General features: G+C 62.0%; 1 non-coding gene across 1 annotated transcript; it reads right to left on the reverse strand.

Moving 5' to 3' along the window:
• Positions 1 to 1,098: 1,098 nt before the first annotated feature.
• Positions 1,099 to 2,913, reverse strand: LOC142792358 (small subunit ribosomal RNA). Its single transcript, XR_012890857.1, has one exon. It is a non-coding gene; the product is annotated as a small subunit ribosomal RNA (ribosomal RNA).
• Positions 2,914 to 12,417: the final 9,504 nt, after the last annotated feature.

Consider the following 12,417-nt stretch of genomic DNA (forward strand, 5'->3'; position numbering starts at 1 on the left):
CTTGCGCGGCACTTCCCACGTCCACCGAAGTCGGTGCCAAGGACCACTTTCGGCGCCGGAGCCGCGTACGAGCCTACTCGAGGCGGAAGAACGAAGCCAGCAAGGGCCTGGCCGCAAGTGCGTTCAATTGTCGGGACGTCCAAGTCCCTCGTTCTTCCGTGCTTCCTCTTTCGGCAAGTCGTTGCAGCACCTTCCCAAAGCGCGCAGACCCGCTAATCGCGACGAGCGCGACGTGGCCGTGCCGCCTTTCCCTCGGCAGCAAGCAAAACGCCTGGCAACGTCGACGCTCCCCTAACCGCGATCTCGCACCGTGTTTCGTGTGGCGAATTCAAAAGCCGGCCGGCGCTGCTGCAACCATTACGGTCGGTACGCATACGCCGCGGAGGGCGGGACGGTCATCGGAGCGTGCGGTTCCTCCATCGAGTACTGCGCACCTCGGCCGTCGCATCGCCGTGCCATGACCGGCCGCGCGTCAACGCGAACCGGTGCCAGCGAGATCCCTCGCCTGCAAGAACCGACCGGCAGCCTCCGTCACCCGAGGACGCGGAGGCGCTTGCCGCGGACGGCGGGACGGTATGCACTGGTGCACAGCGGACCCGTCACATCGCCAGTTCCTTGACCGACCGCCGACGCTTGTGCCGTTCCTCTCGTACTTGGCAGTCGCCGCGCGATTGTCGGGTCTCGTTCTTGCACGCTCGAACGGTCGGGAGGGCACTCGGCTGGCGTTTCGGGAACGCGCAGCCTCGCCTTCTACCGACGTAACCACGACTCGCCGTTCGCGCTCCGCCGCTCCTGTTTACAGTACTAGGCGGTCCCGCAGCGGTCGGGTCGCGCATTTCGAGCGCTTCGAGCCACGGTGCAGTGGCGGGTCGAAAGCCGACCTATGAGTGCGTTGCGCCGTTTGTACCCGCGTCCGCCACCTGGCCGACCGTCCAAGGTCGCGGTGTTGGCGTCCGCTGGGCGCAACAATTTGTCACGGGGTGCCGCTCCACATTCAGGCAGCCCCGTGGGGAAAAGCCGACCCCGCGTCCAAACGGGGTCAGCGGCAGAAAGTGTCGGGCGCAGACGCAGCTGAGGCGCTCACCCTTCACAATCCGTTAATGATCCTTCCGCAGGTTCACCTACGGAAACCTTGTTACGACTTTTACTTCCTCTAAATGATCAAGTTTGGTCATCTTTCCAACAGACCGGCGCAACCGAAAGGCCGCGCCGGACATCGGTCCGAAGACCTCACTAAATCATTCAATCGGTAGTAGCGACGGGCGGTGTGTACAAAGGGCAGGGACGTAATCAACGCGAGCTTATGACTCGCGCTTACTGGGAATTCCTCGTTCAAGGGGAACAATTGCAAGCCCCTATCCCAATCACGAAAGAAGTTCCACGGGTTACCCAGTCTTTTCAGACAGGGATAAAGACACGCTGCTTCCTTCAGTGTAGCGCGCGTGCGGCCCCGGACATCTAAGGGCATCACAGACCTGTTATTGCTCTGTTTCGTGCGGCTAGGAGCCGCTTGTCCCTCTAAGAAGGTTGTAAGGTGCTGGGAACCCCGCACCTATTTAATAGGCTAGAGTCTCGTTCGTTATCGGAATTAACCAGACAAATCGCTCCACCAACTAAGAACGGCCATGCACCACCATCCACCGAATCAAGAAAGAGCTCTCAATCTGTCAATCCTCCCAGTGTCCGGGCCGGGTAAGTTTTCCCGTGTTGAGTCAAATTAAGCCGCAGGCTCCACTCCTGGTGGTGCCCTTCCGTCAATTCCTTTAAGTTTCAGCTTTGCAACCATACTTCCCCCGGAACCCAAATACTTTGGTTTCCCGGAAGCTGCCCGCCGAGTCATTTGAGTAACTCAGGCGGATCGCTGGTTGGCATCGTTTATGGTCAGAACTAGGGCGGTATCTGATCGCCTTCGAACCTCTGACTTTCGTTCTTGATCAATGAAAACATTCTTGGCAAATGCTTTCGCAGTAGTTCGTCTTGCGACGGTCCAAGAATTTCACCTCTAGCGCCGCAATACGAATGCCCCCGTCCGTCCCTCTTAATCATTACCTCGTATTCCAAAAACCAACAGAACAGAAACGAGGTCTTGTTCTATTATTCCATGCAAGTTTATTCAGGCGACTCGCCTGCGTTGAGCACTCTAATTTTTTCAAAGTAAAAGCACCGGCCATCTCGAGGCACACAATGAAGTGCACCAAGAAAGAACCGGCATGATGTTCAGTCCGAGCCGTCGCATCGGGTAGATGCACTACTCGTCTGGAACTGAGATCCAACTACGAGCTTTTTAACCGCAGCAGCTTTAGTATACGCTATTGGAGCTGGAATTACCGCGGCTGCTGGCACCAGACTTGCCCTCCAATTGATCCTCGTTAAAGGATTTAGAGTGTACTCATTTCAATTACGGGGCCTCAAAAGAGTCCCGTATTGTTATTTTTCGTCACTACCTCCCCGTGCCGGGAGTGGGTAATTTGCGCGCCTGCTGCCTTCCTTGGATGTGGTAGCCGTTTCTCAGGCTCCCTCTCCGGAATCGAACCCTGATTCTCCGTTACCCGTAACAACCATGGTAAGCAAGTAACCTACCATCGAAAGTTGATAAGGCAGACACTTGAAAGAAACGTCGCCGGCTCGTGGCCATGCGATCAGCACAAAGTTATCCAGAGTCACCACACAATACGGGCCGAAACCCGATCGATCTTGGTCTAATAAAAGCACCCGTTACCCAAAGGGCTCCAGGCTCACTGCATGTATTAGCTCTAGAATTGCCACAGTTATCCAAGTAGGAAGAAACGATCTAAGGAACCATAACTGATTTAATGAGCCATTCGCGGTTTCGCCTTATTTCGGCATGTACTTAGACATGCATGGCTTAATCTTTGAGACAAGCATATGATTACTGGCAGGATCAACCAGGTAATCGTTCGACTGCGCGTCCGTCCTCGCCTTCGGCGGGCCGGACGCAGTCTGTGTGCGGCGGAGGCCACCTTCAGGCGCCCCAACACGCTTATTTTGCACTCCGAGATGACGGCGTTCGAGCTCGCTACGGCACAACCTTCCCGAAAGACGAGTGGGAGCCGTGCGGCAAGAAGCACGTTCATGCTCGCTCTTTTTCGTTGCATCGACTCGGTCGCGCCGTGCGGGTTGCCCAAGCCCGCTGCACTGTCGGTGGACCGGCCGGAACTAGCAACGGAGCCGAGACTGCAAAGCCGCCAGACGACGGGTCACGCCCGCGTCTTCGGCGCTTTCGCATCTGAATCGCCCGAGGACGACACGGAACACACCTCGATATCGTGGTAAAACGGCACCGTCCGACAACCAGCCCCTAACGCATCAAGCGGATGAGGCTGCAGACGACTGCCGTGGATTCCCCTGGAGCAGACCCGAGGACACGCTTGACGAGGCCGAAGCCCGCCGCATATCAGACACCCGGTCGCTTTCGCGTACGCCGCTCACGAGAACCCCCACATAATAGCAGCGATAAGTACCCAGACCTCCTTGGGCACTAATACGAGCGTACTCGAGAAAATTTCACCGCGGGTGTGCCCCGAAACGTGTGGCACGTTGAGCGTGCCACAAGTCTACGTCGCTCTCAAACCCGCCGAGGTCGTAGAATTTGCGACCCTACTCACGAAATTCCCACCGAGGATACGGCCGCAAACGTACCGCACCTTGGGTAGGCCACGAGTTTGTGCAACACTACGCTGACGGCACAGCACCGAGGTCGTGCGCGCACGCACGGGAAAATTCCGCCGCGGTTTCTGCCGAAAACGTGAGGCACCACGACTCTCCGCAAGTTCGCGTCGACTGCGAAAGACCGAAGTCGTGAACGACGTGTCCGCTACTCGCCGCCGACACGCTGGACACCAAACGTACAACGACTCGACGGCGTAGTAGAGGCCCACGACGCGGTTTTCCTTAACGACGTCTCGGCGTGGCACCGACAGGTTAGAACGGCCGACCAACGTTCCCTGTCCGCCGTTCGGCTCAGTCGAAGGGCTCGGCGACTTCGGCAACGCTGCGAAGCCGCACGGTGACGCACGCCATGTCCCCATTTTTTTTTTTTTTCTTTCTGCGTCTGCCGGGGTGCCCCTATAATAGCAGCGATAAGCACCCAGACCGCCGTGGGTCGCTCGCCCCGGCTGACGTGGTTTTTCGTACTCCTGCGGCGGTCGCCGTCAAGCACGTCCAAATACGCTACTTTCGTGGGCGCATTCACGCTCTTTCGCTTCGCCGGAGTGCCAGCACTCACTCTGCCAAAAACGGCGAACATCCGAGCGGCGGTTCCCACTTTTGCGTCGGCGTCGCAAACCCCGCCCCGGCAGACGAGGTTTGCCGTACTCGTGCGACGGTGGCCGGCGGGCACGTCGAAAGACGCCGATATCGTGCGCGAATTGGCGCACCTTGGCTTCACCGGAGTGCCGCCACTGACTCCTCCAAAAACGGCGAAGATCCGAGCGGCGCTTCCCACTTTCGCATCGGCGTCCCGAACTCCGCCCCGGCTGACGCGGTTTACCGTACTCGTGCGACGGTCGCCGGCGAGCACGTGGAAAGACGCCGATATCGTGCCCGAATCGGCTCCGTTCGGCTTCGCCGGAGTGCCAGCACTGGCTCGGCGAAAGACGACGAACATCCGAGCGACGGTTCTCACTATTGCGTACGCGTCGCAAACCCCGCCCCGGCAGACGCACTTTGCCGTACTCGTGCGACGGTCGCCGGCGAGCACGTAGAAAGACGCCGATATCGTGCCGGAATCGGCCCCGTTTGGCTTCGCCGGAGTGCCAGCACTCACTCGGCCACAAACGGCGAACATCCGAGCGGCGGTTCCCACTTAGCCGTCGGCGTCCCGAACTCCGCCCCGGCAGACGCGGTTGCCGAGCTCGTGCGACTAGCGACCGCGAAGCCGTCTCGCGACGCCGCTTTCGTGCGCGGCTCCCACTGCGACCTGGGTCACCCGAGGTCGACGAGCAAGAAAGAATGTCGAAAAAAAATTTTTTTTTTTTTTGCGTCTGCCGGGGTGCCCCTATAATAGCAGCGATAAGCACCCAGACCGCCATGGGTCGCTCGCCCCGGCTGACGTGGTTTTTCGTTTTCCTGCGGTGGTCGTCGTCAAGCACGTCCAAACACGCCACTTTCGTGGGCGCATTCGCGCTCTTTCGCTTCGCCGGAGTGCCAGCACTCACTCTGCCAAAAACGGCGAACATCCTAGTGGCGGTTCCCACTTTTGCGTCGGCGTCGCCAACCCCGCCCCGGCATACGCGGTTTGCCGTACTCGTGCGGCGGTGGCCGGCGGGCACGTCGAAAGACACCGATATCGTGCGCGAGTCGATGCTTCTTGGTCTCGCAGGAGGGCCGCCACTCACTCCTGCAAAAACGGCGAAGATCCGAGCGGCGCTTCCCACTTTTTCGTCGGCATCGCAAACCTCGCCCCGGCAGACGCGCTTTGCCGTACTCGTGCGACGGTCGCCGGCGAGCACGTCGAAATACGCCGATATCGTGCCCGAATCGGCCCCGTTTCGCTTCGCCGGAGTGCCAGCACTCACTCGGCCAAAAACGGCGAACATCCGAGCAGCGGTACCCACTTAGCCGTCGGCATCCCGAACTCCGCGCCGGCTGACGCGGTTGCCGAGCTCGTGCGACTAGCGACCGCGAACGCGTCTCGCGACGCCGCTTTCGTGCGCGGCTCCCATTGCGACCTGGGTTACCCGAGCTCGACCAGCAAAAAAGAAGGTCGAAAAAAAATTTTTTTTTTCTGCGTCTGCCGGGGTGCCCCTATAATAGCAGCGATAAGCACCCAGACCGCCGTGGGTCGCTCGCCCCGGCTGACGTGGTTTTTCGTACTCCTGCAGCGGTCGCCGTCAAGCACGTCCAAATACGCCACTTTCGTGGGCGCTTTCGCGCTCTTTCGCGTCGCCGGTGTGCCAGCACTCACTCTGCCAAAAACGGCGAACATCCTAGTGGCGGTTCCCACTTTTGCGTCGGCGTCGCCAACCCCGCCCCGGCATACGCGGTTTGCCGTACTCGTGCGGCGGTGGCCGGCGGGCACGTCGAAAGACACCGATATCGTGCGCGAGTCGATGCTTCTTGGTCTCGCAGGAGGGCCGCCACTCACTCCTGCAAAAACGGCGAAGATCCGAGCGGCGCTTCCCACTTTTTCGTCGGCATCGCAAACCTCGCCCCGGCAGACGCGCTTTGCCGTACTCGTGCGACGGTCGCCGGCGAGCACGTCGAAATACGCCGATATCGTGCCCGAATCGGCCCCGTTTCGCTTCGCCGGAGTGCCAGCACTCACTCGGCCAAAAACGGCGAACATCCGAGCAGCGGTACCCACTTAGCCGTCGGCATCCCGAACTCCGCGCCGGCTGACGCGGTTGCCGAGCTCGTGCGACTAGCGACCGCGAACGCGTCTCGCGACGCCGCTTTCGTGCGCGGCTCCCATTGCGACCTGGGTTACCCGAGCTCGACCAGCAAAAAAGAAGGTCGAAAAAAAATTTTTTTTTTCTGCGTCTGCCGGGGTGCCCCTATAATAGCAGCGATAAGCACCCAGACCGCCGTGGGTCGCTCGCCCCGGCTGACGTGGTTTTTCGTACTCCTGCAGCGGTCGCCGTCAAGCACGTCCAAATACGCCACTTTCGTGGGCGCTTTCGCGCTCTTTCGCGTCGCCGGTGTGCCAGCACTCACTCTGCCAAAAACGGCCAACATCCGAGCGGCGGTTCCCACTTTTGCGTCGGCGTCGTAAACCCCGCCCCGGCAGACGCGGTTTGCCCTACTCGTTCGACGGTCGCCGGCGAGCGCGTCGAAAGACGCCGATATCGTGCGCTAATTGGCGCTCCTTGGCTTCTCCGGAGTGCCGCCACTCACTCCTCCAAAAACGGCGAAGATCCGAGCGGCGTTCTCCACTTTCGCATCGGCGTCCCGAACTCCGCCCGGGCTGACGCGGTTTACCGTACTCGTGCGACGGTCGCCGCCGGGCACGTCGAAAGACGCCGATATCGTGCCGTAATCGGCCCCGTTTGGCTTCGCCCGAGTGCCAGCACTCACTCGGCCAAAAACGGCGAACATCCGAGCAGCGTTTCCCACTTTCGCATCGGCGTCCCGAAGCCCGCCCCGGCAGACGCGGTTTGCCCTACTCGAGCGACGGTCGCCGGCGATCACGTCGAAAGGCGCCGAATTCGTGCACGAATCGATGCTTCTTGGTCTCGCAGGAGGGCCGCCACTCACTCCTGCAAAAACGGCGAAGATCCGAGTTGCGCTTCCCACTTTTTCGTCGGCGTCCCGAACTACGCCCCGGCTGACGCGGTTTACCGTACTCGTGCGACGGTCGCCGGCGGGCACTTCAAAATACGCCGATTTCGTGGGCGCATTCACGCTGTTTCGCTTCCCCGGAGTGCCAACACTCACTCTGCCGAAAGCGGCGATCATCCGAGCGGCGGTTCCCACTTTTGCGTCGGCTTCGCAAACGGCGCCCCGGCAGACGCGCTCGTGCGACGTACTCGTGCGACGGTCGCCGGCGAGCACGTCGAAAGACGCCGATATCGTGCTCGAATCGACCCCGTTTCGCTTCGCCGGAGTGCTGCCAGTCACGGCGCAGAGAACGGCGAACAAGTGTTTTTTTTTTTTTTTTCCTAGAATTTGTGTTATAGAAGGCACATTTGATATCGGACGATAATTTTCAACTTTATCACGCGCACCGATTTTCGTGTAGAGGTTTGCAAGTTTATGGGAATTTCTCCACTTGGAATAATGCGATTTAGTAGTACTACGAGAACTTCATGGATGTACTCAAGGGTACGGGGCAAGTCAGTTACGTCAACACCTGCAGATTTTTTACACTTCAAACTGAAAATTGTTGGTTGTGAGTCCTCGTGTGATATTAAAGGCCGATTCGCTAACACATAGAACAAAGAAAGAAAGGAAGAAAAAACGCCCGCGCTCGCTCAAGAAACCTGGGTTCGCAACAAGTGGCAACAACAAGCAACCGAGCGAGTGCGCCAAAACCCGTGGCGGCCGAACAAACGCGAAGTCCCAACCGCGTCAGCCGGGGCGGCACGGGACAGGAAAAATCACTTCAGCCGGGGCGGCGGGGCACCGAATAAACCTCGTCACCTCGTCGCAGGATAAAAGAGGAAACAAAAAGTCTAAACAGCGTCTGCTGGAGCGAATGCGTAATAAAACAACAACAACAACAAAAAAAAAACACCCGCGCTCAAGAAGTCTGCAATCCTCACAAAAGGCGACTGTGACCGAGCAGCGTCAGCCGGGGCCGTGCGGAAACGGAAAAACCGCGACTACCGGGGCGTCGAGGCACCGAAAAATCCACTTCAGCCGCGGCGAAAAAAAAAAACAAAAAGAAAGACGGAGGGGGGGGGGGAACCACGTCTGCCGGGGCGAAGGAAAAAAAAAAACGCGTCTGCCGGGGCGAGCCCGGGTGCGGCACCACCGGGAAAACTGTGGCAAACAGACATGGCGATCGAGTGAGTGGGCCGCCAGCCAGGCTCAGCCAAAAAGTGCAAAGTCCGAACTGCGTCAGCCGGGGCGGCAAAAACCGCGTCAGCCGGGGCGGCGCAAAAAACCGCGTCTGCCGGGGCGGCACGAAACCGCGTCAGCCGGGGCGGGGCGAAAACTGCGTCAGCCGGGGCGAAAAGAAAAAAAAAAAACGCGTCTGCCGGGGCAAGCCCGGGTGCGGCACCACCGGGAAAACTGTGGCAAACAGACATGGCGATCGAGTGAGTGGGCCGCCAGCCAGGCACAGCCGAAAAGTGCAAAGTCCGAACCGTGTCAGCCGGGGCGACGCAAAAACCGCGTCAGCCGGGGCGGCGCGAAAACCGCGTCAGCCGGGGCGGCACGAAACCGCGTCAGCCGGGGCGGCGCGAAAACTGCGTCAGCCGGGGCGGCGCGAAAACCTCGTCAGCCGGGGCGAGCGAAAAGGGGGGGGGGGGAACCACGTCTGCCGGGGCGAAAGAAAAAAAAACGCGTCTGCCGGGGCGAGCCCGGGTGCGGCACCACCGGGAAGACTGTGGCAAACAGACATGGCGATCGAGTGAGTGGGCCGCCAGCCAGGCTCAGCCCAAAAAGTGCCAAGTCCGAACTGCGTCAGCCGGGGCGGCAAAAACCGCGTCAGCCGGGGCGGCGCGAAAACCGCGTCTGCCGGGGCGGCGCGAAAACTGCGTCTGCCGGGGCGAGCCCGGGTGCGGCACCACCGGGAAAACTGTGGCAAACAGACATGGCGATCGAGTGAGTGGGCCGCCAGCCAGGCTCAGCCAAAAAGTGCCAAGTCCGAACTGCGTCTGCCGGGGCGGCACGAAACCGCGTCAGCCGGGGCGGCGCAAAAAAACCGCGTCTGCCGGGGCGGCACGAAACCGCGTCAGCCGGGGCGGCGCGAAAACTGCGTCAGCCGGGGCGAAAGAAAAAAAAAAACGCGTCTGCCGGGGCGAGCCCGGGTGCGGCACCACCGGGAAAACTGTGGCAAACAGACATGGCGATCGAGTGAGTGGGCCGCCAGCCAGGCACAGCCGAAAAGTGCTAAGTCCGACCTGCGTCTGCCGGGGCGGCACGAAACCGCGTCAGCCGGGGCGGCGCGAAAACCGCGTCTGCCGGGGCGGCACGAAACCGCGTCAGCCGGGGCGGCGCGAAAACTGCGTCAGCCGGGGCGAGCCCGGGTGCGGCACCACCGGGAAAACTGTGGCAAACAGACATGGCGATCGAGTGAGTGGGCCGCCAGCCAGGCACAGCCGAAAAGTGCTAAGTCCGAACTGCGTCTGCCGGGGCGGCACGAAACCGCGTCAGCCGGGGCGGCGCGAAAACCGCGTCTGCCGGGGCGGCACGAAACCGCGTCAGCCGGGGCGGCGCGAAAACTGCGTCAGCCGGGGCGAGCCCGGGTGCGGCACCACCGGGAAAACTGTGGCAAACAGACATGGCGATCGAGTGAGTGGGCCGCCAGCCAGGCACAGCCGAAAAGTGCTAAGTCCGAACTGCGTCAGCCGGGGCGGCAAAAACCGCGTCAGCCGGGGCGGCGCAAAAAACCGCGTCTGCCGGGGCGGCACGAAACCGCGTCAGCCGGGGCGGCGCGAAAACTGCGTCAGCCGGGGCGAAAGAAAAAAAAAAAACGCGTCTGCCGGGGCGAGCCCGGGTGCGGCACCACCGGGAAAACTGTGGCAAACAGACATGGCGATCGAGTGAGTGGGCCGCCAGCCAGGCACAGCCGAAAAGTGCTAAGTCCGAACTGCGTCTGCCGGGGCGGCACGAAACCGCGTCAGCCGGGGCGGCGCGAAAACCGCGTCTGCCGGGGCGGCACGAAACCGCGTCAGCCGGGGCGGCGCGAAAACTGCGTCAGCCGGGGCGAGCCCGGGTGCGGCACCACCGGGAAAACTGTGGCAAACAGACATGGCGATCGAGTGAGTGGGCCGCCAGCCAGGCACAGCCGAAAAGTGCTAAGTCCGAACTGCGTCTGCCGGGGCGGCACGAAACCGCGTCAGCCGGGGCGGCGCGAAAACCGCGTCTGCCGGGGCGGCGCGAAAACTGCGTCAGCCGGGGCGAGCCCGGGTGCGGCACCACCGGGAAAACTGTGGCAAACAGACATGGCGATCGAGTGAGTGGGCCGCCAGCCAGGCACAGCCGAAAAGTGCAAAGTCCGAACCGTGTCAGCCGGGGCGACGCAAAAACCGCGTCAGCCGGGGCGGCGCGAAAACCGCGTCAGCCGGGGCGGCACGAAACCGCGTCAGCCGGGGCGGCGCGAAAACTGCGTCAGCCGGGGCGGCGCGAAAACCTCGTCAGCCGGGGCGAGCGAAAAGGGGGGGGGGGGAACCACGTCTGCCGGGGCGAAAGAAAAAAAAAACGCGTCTGCCGGGGCGAGCCCGGGTGCGGCACCACCGGGAAGACTGTGGCAAACAGACATGGCGATCGAGTGAGTGGGCCGCCAGCCAGGCTCAGCCCAAAAAGTGCCAAGTCCGAACTGCGTCAGCCGGGGCGGCAAAAACCGCGTCAGCCGGGGCGGCGCGAAAACCGCGTCTGCCGGGGCGGCGCGAAAACTGCGTCAGCCGGGGCGAGCCCGGGTGCGGCACCACCGGGAAAACTGTGGCTAACAGACATGGCGATCGAGTGAGTGGGCCACCAGCCAGGCTCAGCCAAAAAGTGCCAAGTCCGAACTGCGTCAGCCGGGGCGGCAAAAACCGCGTCAGCCGGGGCGGCGCAAAAAAACCGCGTCTGCCGGGGCGGCACGAAACCGCGTCAGCCGGGGCGGCGCGAAAACTGCGTCAGCCGGGGCGAAAGAAAAAAAAAAACGCGTCTGCCGGGGCGAGCCCGGGTGCGGCACCACCGGGAAAACTGTGGCAAACAGACATGGCGATCGAGTGAGTGGGCCGCCAGCCAGGCACAGCCGAAAAGTGCTAAGTCCGAACTGCGTCTGCCGGGGCGGCACGAAACCGCGTCAGCCGGGGCGGCGCGAAAACCGCGTCTGCCGGGGCGGCACGAAACCGCGTCAGCCGGGGCGGCGCGAAAACTGCGTCAGCCGGGGCGAGCCCGGGTGCGGCACCACCGGGAAAACTGTGGCAAACAGACATGGCGATCGAGTGAGTGGGCCGCCAGCCAGGCACAGCCGAAAAGTGCTAAGTCCGAACTGCGTCTGCCGGGGCGGCACGAAACCGCGTCAGCCGGGGCGGCGCGAAAACCGCGTCTGCCGGGGCGGCACGAAACCGCGTCAGCCGGGGCGGCGCGAAAACTGCGTCAGCCGGGGCGAGCCCGGGTGCGGCACCACCGGGAAAACTGTGGCAAACAGACATGGCGATCGAGTGAGTGGGCCGCCAGCCAGGCACAGCCGAAAAGTGCTAAGTCCGAACTGCGTCAGCCGGGGCGGCAAAAACCGCGTCAGCCGGGGCGGCGCAAAAAACCGCGTCTGCCGGGGCGGCACGAAACCGCGTCAGCCGGGGCGGCGCGAAAACTGCGTCAGCCGGGGCGAAAGAAAAAAAAAAACGCGTCTGCCGGGGCGAGCCCGGGTGCGGCACCACCGGGAAAACTGTGGCAAACAGACATGGCGATCGAGTGAGTGGGCCGCCAGCCAGGCACAGCCGAAAAGTGCTAAGTCCGAACTGCGTCTGCCGGGGCGGCACGAAACCGCGTCAGCCGGGGCGGCGCGAAAACCGCGTCTGCCGGGGCGGCACGAAACCGCGTCAGCCGGGGCGGCGCGAAAACTGCGTCAGCCGGGGCGAGCCCGGGTGCGGCACCACCGGGAAAACTGTGGCAAACAGACATGGCGATTGAGTGAGTGGGCCGCCAGCCAGGCACAGCCGAAAAGTGCTAAGTCCGAACTGCGTCTGCCGGGGCGGCACGAAACCGCGTCAGCCGGGGCGGCGCGAAAACCGCGTCTGCCGGGGCGGCACGAAACCGCGTCAGCCGGGGCGGCGCGAAAACTGCGTCAGCCGGGGCGAG

Source organism: Rhipicephalus microplus, unplaced genomic scaffold, assembly GCF_043290135.1.
Source record: "Rhipicephalus microplus isolate Deutch F79 unplaced genomic scaffold, USDA_Rmic scaffold_217, whole genome shotgun sequence".
NCBI classification, from domain to species: domain Eukaryota; kingdom Metazoa; phylum Arthropoda; class Arachnida; order Ixodida; family Ixodidae; genus Rhipicephalus; species Rhipicephalus microplus.